Source organism: Hemicordylus capensis, chromosome 2 (genome assembly GCF_027244095.1).
Source record: "Hemicordylus capensis ecotype Gifberg chromosome 2, rHemCap1.1.pri, whole genome shotgun sequence".
NCBI lineage: Eukaryota > Metazoa > Chordata > Lepidosauria > Squamata > Cordylidae > Hemicordylus > Hemicordylus capensis.
Window position 1 is genome coordinate 166,312,281 of NC_069658.1, and position 14,640 is coordinate 166,326,920.

Sequence of the window (14,640 nt, forward strand, 5' to 3'; positions counted from 1 at the left end):
CTGCCTGCCCGCCTGCCTGCACTTCCACTCCAGGCCCAGTGTGCCATCCTCCTGTGACCAGACCCTCAGAGGGGGACTACAGAGACCCAGCGTTGGAGAAGCCTTCAACTGAGTGAGAGTGGCCCAACCATTTATATTTCACACACACACACACACAGACACACACACCACCACCACCACACACACACACACACACATACACAGATCTTTCTCTAGTCTCCCTTCAATTGTGTATTTGGGGTTTATTTTATCCCTGTTTGGAGGGAGGTTAAGGTTTGGGGGTTTAACTGTTCTCTAAAAGTTTTGTGATATTTGGAAGATTGGGTTTTAAATAGGGGTCCTTCAGTGTGTGTTGCCTTAGAGTCTATAGGCTGGATCCCCATTAGCTAGGTAGTAGTAGGTGGTGGTTCAACTGTAGAGTAGACTGGAAGCGTAGCCTAGTAGTGCTTTAAATAAATAATTCTTTTTTCCCCTCCCAAGAAATTTTATTTTAAAGAGGAAAGGAGCCTGAGCCTGTTCCAGTGCTTGTGCTAATAAAGGATTAATTCAGCTCAATGGTCTCAGCACTGACTCCTCCTATCCTGAGTCCTGCATACACTTTTGTGTTGTTGCTTTTTAAAAAATATTGAAAGCCCCTAGCCCAGTGGCGTATATAGGGAAAATAGCACCCAGGGCAAGCACTGAAATTGTGCCCCCCCCATCCAAACATCTGACACCCATCTTTCAGATAACTCTCTCAGCCTCATTCCCTTATTTGCAAAATGTGAACATTAACAGGATTACTTAATTCTATAACTGTAGGAAGAAGAATGTTTTCAGCTGTAATATCTCCAAATACTATAGCACTATAGCTGCCAAAATACTGCTTTGTACCCAGCTATTAAAAGCCGATGAACCCTATACTGTATGGAATTTGATATCAATGGCCCATCTCATAAGCATATGATGGAGAAGCATTTATTTATGCATTCCATTTATATCCCGCCTTTCTTCCATCATGGAATTCCAACTATATATGTGGTCAGTGTTCCCTCTATCACGGATTCCCAGATGTTGTTGACTACAACTCCCATATTCCCCAGCTGTGATGGCTTTTGCATAGGGATTATGAGACCTGTAGTCAACAACATCTGGGAACACTGCATGGGGTTCCCAAGTGATTACACATCCAGGCACTGACTACAACTGGATCTGTTTAGCTTCAGCAAAGGGGTTGTATTATATGGCCTCAGCCCATGGGATGGAGTAGAGAATAGTGCTGCAGTACTCTGTACACTTTGCACAGAATTCACAAGGAAGATGCCAAAGGGCCAACTAGCATGTAGGAAACGACACTATCTTGGGGTACTGGGGGTGGTTTGAGTGTGTGTGTGTGTGTGTGTGTTTTGCTGAGTTTCTTATAGCTTGAACACACGAGAGGCAGAAATTCAATAAGTACAGCTTTTTCTAGCATGAAAGTATAGTTCCAAGAAATCTGCATCTATTGAATTTTTGACCTGTCGTGGTTGCTAAAGACACAGAATCTCTCTTAGGAAACAGGTGGCAGCCCTATTGATTGTAGGTATGGTAAAAGAAATCGTTGTTACAGATAGTCTTATATTTAAAAAAAAGGATGGCTTAGTATCTCTTATATGTACATGCTCATATTCATACATGATCTCTACCTCAGACACACACATGCAAGAATGATATAATCTATATAAACACAACCTCCCTGTGTTTTCCCACCACTCCTTATTTCAGAGGCTCTTCTTAACGCAATTTCAAAGACAATCCCCAAAGCAACCAGCCACATTCTATATTTCTAGAGCATCTTTACCTCCAACAACCAATCCTGAACTCTAGCAAAGCAACCTGAGCTTGTTCACTGGGTATAACTTCTCACACAAAGCTAATTCAAACCAATTTCAGGTTTAGAAACTATGGAGGTTCAGATAAAGGACTTGAAGCAAATGCTCTTCTCATCAATAGTTTTGATAATGTCTCTTGTTTGTGTGTACTTAGAAGACCTGACTACACATGCGTAAGAAATTATTTTCTGCGACTTTTCATTGTTTACTCTCTGGGTTAGTCACAAATTACTCCAAAAGGGGTAAATGGGGTCCATCAGGTACAGGTCTTGGCAGGATTATGCAAACTGCTACCTAAATATGTAGTAAAGACCAAAGCTTTTGTGAGGGATCAGACAAACCCCCCCTCTTTTTTTAAAAGTCAGAGAGACCCTAAAAAGGATGAACAATCTCTATCAGAGAAATGGGAAGAAAATCGCTCTCCCCCTCTGCTCTGAATCTTATGCTGAACAGGCACCAACAGGGGCATTCAAACTGCAAGAGCATTTCAGTTAAAAGGCTTCAGCAAAGTACTGTTGTGAGTGTAGAAGGGAGACAGAAGACTATTGATATTTATACTGTTACTGTTACATGAGTAAGTGGTAAGCTGCAGATATGTTTTCTTCTCCCTTCACAAGTATGAGCGTTTTTCTTTTCCCCACCCTCCTGTTATCAGTGATAGCCAGGATTTGCAGGTGTTGAACTACAACTCACATCACCCCCACCCACAATTGATTGTGGCTGGGGGATGATGGGAGTTGTAGTTCAACTGCCAAGAGAGAGTCAAGTTTGCCTGTACTCCCTGCCTAGGGGATACTAGAGTTGCAAGCTAGAAGCATTATAGGAAAGCATAACCCCGCTCATTCTCCACCCCTTTTCCCCTCTGTTGCAAAATTCCGGTGCTTTTGTCTAAGAGCCACACGGCAAGCTCAACTCAGCACTGAATTTGCATTGCAAGTGCTGAGGAAAACTTCATGAATAGCTCACTCCCCCTCCCCCACGAGGAGCCAGAAATGCTCCCTCCTCCCCCCACCCCTCTTTCTGCCAGTTGCAGGTCCCTCGCCTCGCCTTCCCTCCCCTGCGCCCCAGCTACTGTCTGCTGGGACTCACCAGGCTGCAGCAGAAGCTCAGGGTTTCTCTGCATCCAGCTGAGCTCTCTCAGAGGTGGCTGTTGCCGCTGCTTCTCTCCCGCCCGCCCTTGCGTGCACAGACCATCACACAGACATCCACAGGGAGAGCAAAATCGAGGAAGACATCCACTTGGCGCTCACACAGGGGCGTAACGATAGGGGGGGCAGGCAGGGCACGTGCCCTGGGCGCCACTCCGGTGGGTCACGTGGGGGGCGCCAAAAAGTGGCATCCCCCCGACCCCCCCGGATCGCCGAGTGTGGCGGTGGCGGCGGCGGATCACCCACCGAGTGCAGCAGAGCGACGCCGAGGCCTGCCATCTGGCCTGGCATCACTTCCCAACTGCGCAGGCCTCGCAGTGGGGAAGCGACGCTGGGCCAGACAGCAGGCCTCGGCGTCGCTCTGATGCACTCGGCGGGCGATCCGCCGCCCGCCACCGCCGCGCTCACTCCGGCCAGGGGGGTGCCGGCGCAGGTATTTGGGGGCCTGGGGGGGCAGGGGAGGGTGCAATTTCAGGGGCAGAGCTTGCCCTGGGCACCGTTTCCTGCCCCTGCGCCACTGCGCCACTGCACCACTGCGCTCACACACACAGCTTGTATTGCCAGCAACTCTATCCTTCCTTGGAAGCTGTTTACAAGCTCCTAGACTCCTCGAATCACCCTTCTTTCAGAATGAAAGCCAACCAAAAAACAGAACCAAGAATAAAGCAAAGCACCGATTTTATTTAGCTGAAAGGCAACTCTGAAATGCCCCTGCCCCAAAAGACATCAGATCTGCAGCAAGGGAAACTGGGAAAGAGAACGGGGATTAGATATTGGGGGTGAAGGGGTCCGTTTTTGGAGTGATTTTTAAAATGCAAATAAGTATAAGCATTTAATCTATAGCTAAGCTAATTTACTGGGAGTCCCCACTTTAGGAACTATGAGGGCTTGCAAGGATTTAATGCAGACAAACGTTTTTAAAAGGAGGGAGCGGTGAAGGGATTTGCCCGCTGAGTTTGGAAAGCAGTAGGGAGCAGCTGCTTGTCTTTAGCAAAGAACAACCTTTTATAAACCAAGTCCAGGTGTGTTTCCCGCAAGCACTGGGAGGCTATCTGACTAGCAAAGCAGCTACTCTGGAGAAAGGGAGGAAAGCTCAGGCTACAGTTTAAAAAGCAAACTGCTGTTGTGCACGCCCTCTGCGCTGCCCCGGCAGCAGGTCTCTCTCTCTCTCTGTCCCACGCTTGCTCTCCCAATGGCCCCCGCCCGCCCTCTTTCATAGATGATCTTTGCCGATTATAATACATTTGAGCCTTTGGGGGAGAGGGAGGAGGAAAATGCTATCCAGGACTGGGACAGAAGGGAGCTGCAAGGCAAAGCAGCAGGGTAGGGCACGTGGCGCGACACACTGACTGAGACATCATGATTCGAGCAGTTTACTACTTGCTGGAGAGTCAGTCAGTGTGTAATGCAGCTGGGACGAATGGCCCTTGGGCGGCGGCAGCAGCACAGCAGCACTCAAAGAACAGGCAGCCAGCACGCCAATTAGAGGTGGTGAGCAGCTACAAGGGACTGAGTCAGGCAGGCAGAATGCAGACCGGCCGAGGCACTCAGAGCAGCCTGCAGCAGTGCAGTGGGAAGGTTCAGGTTGGAAGGAGAGGAGCAGCGTCGTGAGCGGGGGAAGAAGGAAGCGGAAGTGCCGCTTGCCCAGGGGGCCTTGTCCACCCTCTGCATGGGGCATGCCAGCGAATAGGTGCCCCCGCCCGCTGCAGCCATAAACCTCTGCGCCTGCGTGAGTGGGGGGTGGGGTGGCTGGGCACAGGTGCTGCCCGGAGCCAGACTCTGGAGAGACGCCGGCGGTGATGTGAGCAGTGGGCCCACTGGTGCACTGGGTTGATTTTTTGGGGGTGGGGGATTGAAATTTTTTTTTTTAATGTGGTGGTGGTGGCGGCGGCGGCCTGGCAGAGGGGCCAGGCAGGCATTTCTGTGCCCCAAGTCAACTGGCGCCCAGGGCATGTGCCCTGCCTGCCCCACCCCTGATTACACCTCTGCCCTAGCCTGCCCAGTGCCCACCCAGTTATTTCTTTGCCCATCATTCGTGAATTGAAACACACATTGTTTGATTGACTTGTGGCGCAGTGGTGGCTACCCTGGTGGCGCAGTGGTAAAACTGCCCCCCTGTAACCAGAAGGTTACAAGTTCGATCCTGACCAGGGGCTCAAGGTTGACTCAGCCTTCCATCCTTCCGAGGTCGGTAAAATGAGTACCCAGAATGTTGGGGGGCAATATGCTAAATCATTGTAAACCACTTAGGTAGCTTCCAGCTATAGAGTGGTATATAAATGTAAGTGCTAGTGCTAAGTGCTATTGTGTGTAGGTAGGCCCAGCACAATTCCGTTACTTTTTCATCTTCTGTGCCTGTGATATTGACAACAACAGCATCATTGTTGTTCCAGCAATCCTAATCTGTGTAATTAAATTTTGATAAATTTGTAACTAACTTCCATTCCCAGAACCACAGACAGAGAATAACTGTAATCCCTGTTATTCGTGGCGAGTGCACTGAGCCAGCCTTAAAGAACTCCTCCACAGTCAGTGCACTGTGTGCGCACAGCAGTGCCACAAGCTAAGTGGCATTATTTTATTTCTTGTTCTGTGGCATCCTGCTTCTGTTGTGTCACACACACCTAACTCCCAGTCCCTCTAGCTAAACTCTGTGTGATACACATTACACAGCAACCTCTGATTTAGCCAGCCACAGAATTTGTGCCAAACAGCCTTAAGCAAGGAGGCACTCCACTCCAGTCCACAAGTCATCACAGCAGCCCCTGTTTTTGGCCCTCTGAATCTACCTGCCCCCTGAGACAACCCAATCCACTCCACCACCACCCCCTTTTTACATTCTAAAAAGAAGCCCCAAAACCATGGCTGGGAGGGCTGGTAGAGCAGCAGAAAGAGGCAGGTTGCAAGGAAGGGGGAGGCTTTTCTTCCCTGCTGGTCGTGGCAGGGGGCGGCCAGAGGGGCTTACTCCCCGAGTCACCCCCGGCCCTGCTTCGGCATGCAGGCTAGACTTCTCGAGTCAACCTGGCCCTATGCCAGAGCCTGCAGCAGGGCAGAATTTAGGGGGGAGGGCCTCCCAATTTGCCAGGGAAGAAGATCTTCCTGTGGCTGCTGAGGAGGTGGTGCTGGTGGAGGAGGCTGGCAGTCCAGCCAGATCCACCTTGCCGCCCTCCCCACCGGTCCCTGTTGGGGGGGGGGAGGGCCCAAGGGTTGCATCTGAGGAGGCTCAGGAGGAGGGAAGCCCACTTGTCCCTGGGCCTTCCCAGGCCAGCTCTGAGGTCAGTGGTGGTGGTGGCATGCCCGAGAAGGAACCAGCAAAGCTGCCACCTCCCAAGCGACCTCGTGTCGCAGGAGAGTCCAGCAGTGTGGACTGAGATCACTTTGAGCTTCGCCCTGGTGATCCCACCCATGCTGAGTGCACCGACTGCAAGGCGCTGGTCAGCAGAGGCAAGGACCCTAAGCACTTCACTACCTTGGGTCTGTTGTTGCACCTGCGCCAGCGGCACCCAGGTGGGGAGACCTCTGCTGGCAGTGGCAGTAGGCACAGTGCCTCGACTAACAGTAGTGGCAGCAAGCGGCCAGTGGCTCCTGCTCCTAGGCAGGAAAAACTGACCGATCGTCATCAGTGGATGCAATCTCTGGGAAAGCGGTCTGATCACCCAAAAGCACATCTCGTGGCTCGGGCCATTGCTGAGATGAACGCTTTGGATAACCAGCCGATTTCCATTGTTGAGAATGTCGGCTTCCACCATCTGCTCCAGCTACTTTCCCCAGATTACAAGATCCCTTCAAGGAGCACCTTCAGCAGGAGGGTGGTCCCCTCCTTGTACCATGCGTGCAGGGAGGCTGTGTTGGCCCGGTTGCGTGCAGCTGGGCCCAGCACCAGTGTGCATTTCACTGCAGATATCTGGACTAGCCGCAGCGGGCTGCACACTGCCTTCATGTCCCTGACAGCCCACTGGTGGGGGCATGGGGGTGAGGGGACATCTGGCTCTGCTGGCACTGTATCCAGCTCCTCCCATGCATGCACGCCTTCTTGGGCAGTGTTGCATGTGGAGGCGATGGATACAGACCACAGGTCGGGTGAGTTGGCCGCCATCATGGACCGCCAGGTGGGGGGTTGGCTGACTGTGGAGTCAAGCCTCTGACGAGGCTTCATGGTGACAGACAATGCAGCTAACATCAGCAAGGCAGCTAGGCAGGTTTACGGTGTGAACATGGCATGCGTTGTGCACACCTTGAACCTGGTGGTGCAGGATGCGCTTGGGCTCAAGGAGGCGGCGAAGTCCAAGCTGTGTGCGAAGGGTGTTAGTTAAGCTAAGGATCCTGCGGCTCCCGTGGCCGCTCTTGTGGAGCAGTGCCGCAAGATAGCGGGTGGAGCATGTGGAGTACAAAGTTAACAATCAATGGTGAGACATTTGGACAGGTTAGCATTAGAAGAGACATATTCCAAGGGGACTCACTATCCCCTCTGTTGTTTGTAATTGCCATGACTCCACTTTCACAAATACTAAACAAAACAGGCCTCAGATACCAAACATCTAAAACATCAAGTCAAATCAACCATCTGCTCTACATGGATGATCTGAAGTTGTATGGAAAGTCCCAGTCAGAAATCGAATCACTGTTAAACACTCTCCGTATATTCAGTAGCGATATAGCAATGGAGTTTGGACTAGACAAGTGTGCTGCATTAATAATGAACAGAGGGAAAATAAGAAAAACAGAAGGAATAGAGCTGCCCAATGGAAGCAAGATCAAGAACCTGGAAGACAAAGAACATTACAAATACTTGGGCATTCTCCAGGCTGATAACATTGCACACACTGAAGTTAAAAGAAAAATGGGAAGTGAATACATCAGGAGAGTTAGAAAAATCTTCAAGTCCAAACTCAATGGCGGGAACACCATACAAGCCATAAACACCTGGGCTATACCTATTATCAGATACACTGCAGGAATAATAAACTGGACCCAGGCAGAGCTGGAGACGCTAGATCATAAGACCAGGAAAATAATGACCATCAATCATGCTCTGCACCCCCACAGTGATGTAGATAGGCTATACCTCCCTCACAGCTCAGGTGGAAGAGGAATGCTGCAAGTCCATCAAACGGTAGAGGAGGAGAAAAGAGGCCTTGAAGAAAATATCAAGGACAGTTAAGAAGATGCACTTCAAATGGTCAATAACGCAAAACTATTCAACACCAATGAGAGAAAGCAGGCCTACAAGAAAGAACAAGTCAAGAACCGAGCAGAAAAATGGGAAAAGAAGCCACTGTATGGTCAATATTTGCACAATATAAGTGGAAAATCAGACATCACCAAGACCTGGCAATGGCTTAAGAATGGAAACTTGAAGAAAGAAACAGAGGGTTTAATACTGGCTGCACAAGAACAGGCACTAAGAACAAATGCAATAAGAGCAAAAGTCGAAAAATCCACAACAAACAGCAAGTGCCGCCTTTGTAAAGAAGCAGATGAAACAGTGGACCACCTAATCAGCTGTTGTCAAAAGATCGCACAGACTTACTACAAACAAAGGCATGACAAGGTAGCAGGGATGATACACTGGAACATCTACAAAAAATACAAGCTACCTGTAGCCAAAAATTGGTGGGACCATAAAATTGAAAAAGTTGAAGAAAATTAAGATGTAAAAATATTATGGGACTTCCGACTACAAACAGACAAGCATCTGCCACACAATACACCAGACATAACTGTAGTCGAGAAGAAAGAAAAACAAGTTAAAATAGTCAACATAGCAATACCAGGGGATAGCAGAATAGAAGAAAAAGAAATAGAAAAAATCACCAAATACAAAGATCTACAAATTGAAATTGAAAGGCTGTGGCAGAAAAAGACCAAAATAATCCCAGTGGTAGTTGGCGCCCTGGGTGCAGTTCCCAAAGACCTTGAAGAGCACCTCAACACCATAGGGGCCACAGAAATCACCATCAGCCAGTTACAAAAAGCAACTTTACTGGGAACAGCCTATATTCTGCGATGATATCTATAACAACAGCAACAACATTGACCATAAAATTCAGCCATCCCAGGGAAGGACTCAATGTCTGGATAAAACAAACCAGTCAATAACACCTGTTTGACTGTGTAAATAAATAATAATAATAGAACTTGAAGTAACCCAGTGGCAGTAGATTCAGGACAGACTGCTTTGCACAATGCATCTTTACGTTGCGCGATTCCCTTCGAGATGTCGGGAGTGCCACTGACTTCACTTAAGAATTACGCCAATTAATGGAAGATAGGTCTGTCGATAGACAGGTGAACTCTGGGAACCCCCGTGAATGAATGCAGGTATCCCTCTGAGGGCTGGATGCTGAGGAAAAACAGAATAAATAACAGGGAGAGGGGGCGATGACTTGCCCCAGCTTGTGCCCCATTTTATCCTCCAATGCAAGTCTCTAGAAAAAAGATACTTTCCTCCTGCTCAGTTGCCTATGTGCTGTGAGCTTTGGAGTTGCTTCTTGTGAATGAGTGAGTTTTTTCAGAGAATTGGAATGGAAAGGGACAGACTGTACTTGCTGCTTATATGTCTGACGTACAACTGTGCTAGTGGTTGGTTGGTGAGTTGGGTATTTTTCTACCTCCCCTTTATGATACTATTTGGAAAGAAAGTCACTTCTGCTGTATTAGATTGACTGGCCTGGATCTTGTGTTCTTTCTTTCTTTCTTTCTTTCTTTCTTTCTTTCTTTCTTTCTTTCTTTCTTTCTTTCATGACGCCTAGAACTACTGATGGATGGGCTAAAAGCCCAAATTCCAAAACAGCCATCCCAATTCCTAGAGGAAAGGAACATAGGAAACTGCCATACTGAGTCAGACCATTGGTCCATCTAGCTCAGTATTGTCTACACAGACTGACAGCGGCTTCTCCAAGGTTGCAGGCAGGAATCTCTCTCAGCCCTATCTTGGAGAAGCCAGGGAGGGAACTTGAAACCTTCTGCTTTCCCAGAGCGGCTCCATCCCCTGAGGGGAATATCTTAACAGTGCTCACACATCAAGTCTCCCATTCATATGCAACCAGGGCAGACCATGCTTAGCTGTGAGGACAAGTCATGCTTGCTACCACAAGACCAGCTGTCCTTGTAGACCAGGTTTATGTGTCTGATGTACAACTTTGCTAGTGGTTGGTTGGTGGGTTGGGTATTTTTCTATCTCCCCTTAATGATACTAGTTGGAAAGAAAGTCACTTCTGCTGTATTAGATTGACTGGCCTGGATCATGTGACATTCTTTCTTTCATGACAGGCTAGAACTACTGATGGATGGGCTAACAGTCCAAATTCCAAAACAGCCATCCCAGTTCCTAGAGGAAAGGACTCTCTCTCCCTCTCGTTTTATTGAATGTAAGTACAAATAGCTGGCTCTTTCTTTCAGGTTTGAGGTCATTCAGTAATAAGTCTTCCCAAATGCAAACTATTTTGAGGGTTACAATTTTATGTTTGTTCCCCCCCCCCACCCCGTGTTATAGTCGTGTTGCTTGTCAAAGTGAAAGTGGCTCTCATATGGAAACCCTGACACCTTTTGTGCATGCATATGAACAGGATCACTGGTTCGTGTTCCCATATGGAATTGCACACAAACATTGAATGCAGGTCTAAACCACCCAGGATCCACCAAGCCAAGTGTCGTCATATACGTTGGCCCACCTGGCCTAAATGAACCTCCTGTTTTGGCTGCTGTCTTTGACTCAGCAGATCCCCATTTCTGTCATCCTGATTCCATGCCTTTGGTCTTGTGTTCCAGACAGCAATCATGTGCAGGCTCTGCAAAGCTTTTGCTCAAATTCCAAGCGCAGTGATCTCACCCTACAGAAGCTCCTGTAGGTGCCTCTTGGCCAAGTTAGCCTCTTGGCCAAGTTAGCAGGGCTAGCTATATTACTTGGTATGTGAAGAAGGTACAAGATACAGAAACACAATATTGATGCAAAACAAAGAATTCATGGGACTGCAAAATCATTTTTTACTCTGAACATTTTGCCTTTCCATTCTCCAAATGATGTGGTCGCTATGAGGCGACACCGACTTGACGGCACTTAATCCATCAATCAAATGCGTGCCACAAAGAAGCAGTTCTTTTCTGCCCGCATTGCTTCTGCAAGTTCACATTCAGCAGAGTTGTCTCGAGTTGTGAAAGGGCTAGTGCATGGCCCTCCCCCCTTGAATGAGTATTGGGATCCATCAGCTACCCGTTGTGACATTTCAAATGAGATTTTTGCAGGTGAAAACTCTCTTCATCGAACTGAACTAGACTCTACAGGTACTGCAGAGCCTACTGTGGAGGTGTCCAGCAGCTCCTCTTGCACAGTGAAATTGGATCATTTTCCATTTGTGAGTGCAGAGGATGTGGGCAACCTGCTTAGGAAACTTCACTTGACTACCTGTTTTCTTGATCCTTGCCCAACATGACTTATACAATCTTGCAAGGAGGTTATTGGAGAGGGTCTTGGAAGCATCATTAATACTTCTCTGAGGAGGGGCAGGATGCCTCCTTGCCTCAGGAAGGCGATGATTAGACCACTGTTGAAGAAACCTGCATTGGATCCCATTCTAGGCATTTCTCCAACCTCCCATGGTAGGGCAAGGAGATTGAGAGGGTAGTGGCATCTCGGCTCCAGGCAGTCTTGGAAGAAGCAGATGATCTGGGCCCATTTCAGAATGGCTTCCGGGTGGGCTATGGGGGTTAGAAGGACTTGGTTGGCCTGTTGGGTGATCTCCAATTGGGAATCGACAGGGGGAGTATGACCCTGTGGATCCTTTTGGATCTCTCTCAGATCCTTTTGATATCAGTGAATCATGGCACCTCCTGGAGTGCCTGAAGGGGTAGGGAGTGAGAGGCACCGCTTTGCAGTGGCTCCACTCCTTCCTATCATGTAGGTCCCAGATGCTGTTGCTTGGAGATTGTTGCTCTTCCAAATGAGAGCTATTGTATGGGGTTGCACAGGGCTCCATTCTATCTCCAATGCTTTTTAATATCTACATGGAACGGTGGGGGGAGATCGTCAGGGATTTGGTGCAGGGTGTTACCCATATGCTGACACCCAAACCTCTTTCTCCATGTCAACTTCATTAGGAAATGGCTTAACTTCCCGAAAGACTTACCTGGAGTCTGTGATGAGCTGGATGAGGGAGAACAAACTGAGGCTGAATCCAAGGAAGACAGAGGTATTCATGGTGGGAAGTTGGGACTTAGGAAGTGGCTCAGATCTGCCTGTTTTGGATGGGGTTACACTCTCCCAGAAAGAGCCCGTATGTAGTCCGGGAGTATTTCTGGACCCAAGCCTCTTCCTGGTCTCTCAGGTTGAGGCAGTGGCCGGCCTTTCTGTCAGCTTAGGCTGATACGCCAGCTACATCCATTCCTGGAGATAGACCACCTGGAAACAGTGGTGCATATGCAAGTAAGATCCAGACTGCACTAGTGCAATGCACTGTACATTGGGCAGTTTTTGTCTGTAGTATGCAGAATGTATAAAGAATGCAGCAGCCAGACTGGTCTCTGGGGCTTGGGCCCAAAATATTAAAGGAAATGCCACCTTCTTCATGAACCCTGCTGCTGCCTATTCAGATCATCTGGGGAAGTTCGGTGGCAGTTGCCACTGGCTCAGCTGGTGCTGACCTGAAACCGAGCCTTTTCTAGGGTTCCCCAGGACTTTGGAATGTGCATCCTAACTAAATAAAGTTGTTCTATATTTCTTTTTATTCTCAGCATCTTTCACCAACTACAAATGAAAAGATTCCTAAGTTAATGCAAACACTACACTGTGCTGCCAATAGAGTGCAGCCCGTCAAGCTCGTCACTCCCACCCCAATATCTCAACTGCCTAAAATCACAAAAAATCTTAGTCATCAGCTCTGATTCCAAAAAAGGTGATTTTGGTATTTGCAGACCCTAAGCCTGCACAGTGACAAAGCGGGGAACATGATGCTCCCAACATAGACTCGAGAGACCGCTCCATTCCCAACAAGAGAGACACCAGAGAAGTCACACCAAGATCACCCTCCAATCCTGAACGTGACTCCAACCCAGCTCAAATGGAGGATTATACCATCAACCCTAGCTGGTCTTCTCAACACTGACTGAAAAGCATGCCCTGCACGATACCGACTATATAGAAGAGACCCTACGTGATACCAACGCTCTCCGGGTCACAGGGAATCCCCTCACCATCTGTACTCTCCTAAATGCTATTCCATAGGATCCGGTGTATTGCTACTGAGAACGTCGACACTGAGACTACTTTCCATCTGATCATGCCTGATCGTTCCACTTACATCTTCGATGACAGATCTGTCACTGATGATAGAGAACGCTATCTCCACCCTTGCTCTTGGGCTCCACATCGAAACCAATATCCGGGGAGATTGCACCATCCAGACTCTCGGTCCTGATCATACTCTCCTCAGCACTGCAGGTCTTGGTCTCAGTCAAGAGATAAGAGAAGTCAACCACCTAAGCAGCTGGACTTTGACCTCCTACCACCGGATTCCTCGACTGAAGAATCCGCCTCAGAGGAAGATGCAGAAACAGCCCTGGACATCGCATGGGGTTCCACACCTTCAGATCTAATTGAAGATCCAAAGCCTCTGCCTCCCTCGGAGTACCTGAAGCTCTTCACTGACCAAGTGGCCTATATGGCTACCTCTTTACATATCCAGGTTAACGAACCTCCTAAATCTCCTCCTGATCCCATTTTTGGGCCAACTGATGCTGGAACTTTGCACTCTTTCTTCCTACCACTGAACTCTGCTTGAATGGACATTGTCAACGCTTGCTGGGCATTTTTGCCACCTACCTCTCAGAAGCTGGAAGGTTTTTTTACAAGGTTCAAGCCAGGGACAATCAGTTCCTTCTGTGCCATCCTACTCCTCACTCCATTATAATGGACTCTGCTCAGTCCTGTTCAAAGAACAGAATCCATTCAGCAGCATCTGACACAGAAGGCAGAAAAGCAGATGCCCTTGGGCCTGTCCCCTTTCCAAACAGCTCCTCCATATACGTCTCGCCATGCCACTGACTGTTCATTCAATGTTTGCTGCAGCAACTCCTCGCTGGCACACATGGATGTGTTCACCTACATTGGCACCTGGAACAAGAGGAAGAAGAAGAGAGAATTTGACCTTTTGATGGCCAGGCCCTTGTTGGAAAGGAGACAAAATGGAAAGGAGACAAAAACTGAAAAATATGGCAAGACCTATGACCTCCCAACAACCTGCCTACAATTCCTCAAGGGGCAACAAATCCTCTTCTTCTGCTGCTGCTGCTATATCATTTTGTCCTTCCAGCTACTCTCAATCAACTAACCATTCCTTTCGTCCTTCTAGGACCTCCCTATTTCAGAAAAGACAGGTCTCCTTCGTAAAATCACAACCTTCCAAATCTCAACCACCAGTGCATAGCAAGTGCTCGGGACTCAAGCAGCTGCAAATATTATTCTTTGAAGCACTCCACACACAAATCGGGCTTTGTCTCCCAAATTCTAGCTTATCTCAATGTATTTCTGGGTTTTTTAAATGCTGCTTTTAATGAGATTTTCTGAAAACACCAGAGCAAATAGGGAGAGGCATTGACGTAGAATCATTCACATGAGAAGAGGGATATAATCTTCTAGGAATGCAGAT

General features: G+C 48.3%; 1 long non-coding RNA gene across 1 annotated transcript; it reads left to right on the top strand.

The window, feature by feature from the left end:
- Positions 1-8,811: 8,811 nt before the first annotated feature.
- LOC128345037 (uncharacterized) lies at positions 8,812-14,314 on the top strand. Its single transcript, XR_008316224.1, has 3 exons — positions 8,812-10,368; positions 12,095-12,186; positions 12,728-14,314. It is a non-coding gene; the product is annotated as an uncharacterized LOC128345037 (long non-coding RNA).
- Positions 14,315-14,640: the final 326 nt, after the last annotated feature.